Raw genomic sequence first — 2,896 nt, forward strand, 5'->3', positions numbered from 1 at the left:
TAAAACCCAGAGGAAAGAAAATCTATTTTCAATTTAGATTCAACTGGACCAACAGTCATAACAGAATGAAGAAAGATCCGTGAGGACTGTCTGCTCAGATTTCCCTTGGCCTCGGGGCACAGACTTCTTTTCCTGGGTATAGGGTAGGGCCCCTCTGGAATAAGAAGCTATGAGGGGATAGGGGACAGAGTGACCTTTGTAGGTCTTATAGCTGGCTTTGGTGGGGAGAGGAGGTCTATGACCAGCCTTGGGGAAGAGGAATTCCAGTTTCTCTGCCTCACTTCAGTGGAGGGTGGGGATAGAGGAAGGTCACATAGACCTTGCTTCTGATGCCTCCAGACTCCTCTAGTCCAAAGTATTCAACATGCCAAGGTGTCATGCTCTGTAGTGCTTTTACCTGAACCTTGATACCTGTCACTTCTTCCAGTACCTCAGTTGGACTGAAATTTCATCTATCTACCTTTTTTGTTTGTTTGGTTTGATTTTTTGAGGTAGGGTCTTACTGTAGCTGAATTCATGATCTTCTTACTTCTGCTTCCCGAGTGCTGGGATGAAAGGCATGTGCCACCACGCCTGGCTCTTATCTACCTTTTGATTGTCCTTCTGCCCTCACTTCTCCTCATTTCTCTCTTTATACAGCACAAAATCCAGAGTTAATATTAGCTCTCTGCCTACTCACTTGTGCCCACAATCACCCAAGGAGTCCAGAGAAATGACACAAATTTCTGGGGGCTTAATAGATGAGCTATGTAATACCTGGAGGAAAGCATCCCAGAAACCAGAAACTGCAAAGGCTCAGAGGTGTGAGAGTGCATAGAGACCCTGAGGTAAAAGGCCTGCTGCCTGAGCAGGAGGTACAATAGAAAACATAACTGAAGACGTGCTCATGGATCTGAGAAGGCAAATCATTCCACCCAAGGTTTTGTAGGCTGACTTTCATCTAAGCACGAGAGGGAGCCTTTGGAAGGTTCTGAAAGACATTGGCATGAGCTGACTTGGATCTGCAGAAGCGCTTCTTGTGGTGGTTAAAGAAAAGACAGCAAGATGTGAGGCTGGGACAGTGGGCAGATTGCAGGATGGAGGCCTGAGTCAGTTAGATAGCCTGACAGATGCTGAGGGTGGTCTGGTGCTGGCCCTGTGTTGAAGGTGTAAGCAAGATCTGTTGACTGTGGGAGGTGGGGATGAGTCAACAAGTGCATGTACATTTTTGTTTGCTTGCTGGCTTTGCTCGCACAGCTGAACAGATGAAGAAGCCGACCACAGAGATAAGGAAGACTGGGGATGGGGCTGGAGTCGTTTGGGGAAATCTCACATAATCTCAATCTCAGCAAGGTCATGCTTAATTGTACTCTCACCTTTACCCCCTTCGTCACTTTACTGATAGTTTCTTTTCTCTACAGTATGGGTAATGGAGACTTTCTTGACTCACGCCACCCTCCCCACACTGGCCAGACAGTAAAAGTCCCTTCTGACCCAAGTCTCTGAAGAGACATTTAGTGGATAGTGTCCCAAGAAGAATATGATGGAGATGCTACCATATGGGGAATGGAAGCTGAGTAGGTAAATAAAACAGATGTCCATCAAAAACTGTACAAAGGAAATTTTCTTTCAATAAATTTATGTTTAAACCAATTACAGCCGCAGAAACAATAGCTGTCCCTCTGTTATATCAGCTTCAGGCTGTCCATGCATCTGCTCAGGAAGTGGCCCAGAGTAGATGTCAGCAATAGATCAAGAAGGGTTCACAAGACACTTATGAGGAGAGATCTCTCCTCCCCTTATTTGCTCTAAATGCTCATCTTTCCAGATACTTATCTCGGAGAAGAGTCAAAGGCAGCTTGGTTCCCAAACATTCCCACATTGATAAGCAAAAGCCTTAAAAAAAAATACATCTAATTCTGTCACATCCTCACAGCCAGCTCACGTCCAGTCTTCTCAAACATTTTTAGACAGCCCCGCCCAGGACTAGCCTCTCCATAAGTTCTCAAATATTACAGTGGGAACCTCAAAACTAAACATGAAACCACATATACATGGCATTAGGCCTTCCATCATAATTAAAGAATCACCATTCATCACATAACTTAATGAGGCAAAAGCAGGCCAGGAATTGTGGAAGCTCAGAGTTCAGAGTTCAAAATGTCAGTCCCCTGTTTTGCTGTTTTCTATTTCAGATAATTCTTTGGCTATGTCCTACACACACTGTGGTGGTTTGAATGGGGTGTTGCCCATAAACTCTTGTGTTTTGATTGCTTTGTTCTCAGATGATGGCAATTTGGGAGGTGGTGCCTTGCTGAAGGAGGTGTGTGGTTTGAGGGTGGGCTTGCTAGAGTTGGGCTCACTGTCCTGTTGTTGTCCTCCTGATGTTGGCAAGGAGGTGATGTCCAGCCTCTGTTCACAACATTTATTCCCTTCCACCAAGGAGCTTCTCTTTGAGACTATTGTGTGTGTGTGTGTGTGTGTGTGTGTGTGTGTGTGTGTGTGTGTGTAGGTGCTATCATGCCATGTTTGTAGAGGTCAAATACCTTAGGGTATTGGTCTTCTCCTTCCAACTTGTCTGATGGAGGATCTCTCTTGTTATTGTTTTGCCATGAAAAGGCCAGCGGTGTGGCCCACGAACTGTGGAATTCTCCTGTTTATATTTTGCCAGGATGACCTGTCAATTGTTGAGAGTGGGGTATTGAAGTCACCCACGACAATTGTCTTTGGTGTTCTTTGTGACCTTAAGTATAATAGTGTTTGTTTGATGAAATTGGGAGCCCTCATGTTAGGTGCACATACCTTCTTTATCTTAGAGTAAAAAGGTGGAAAATGGTAATTCAGGCAAATGGGCCTATGAAACTAGAAGGGTTGCTATCCTAATGTCTGACAGGATAGACTTCAAACCAACATTAGT

Source organism: Jaculus jaculus, chromosome 11, assembly GCF_020740685.1.
Source record: "Jaculus jaculus isolate mJacJac1 chromosome 11, mJacJac1.mat.Y.cur, whole genome shotgun sequence".
Taxonomy (NCBI): Eukaryota; Metazoa; Chordata; class Mammalia; order Rodentia; family Dipodidae; genus Jaculus; species Jaculus jaculus.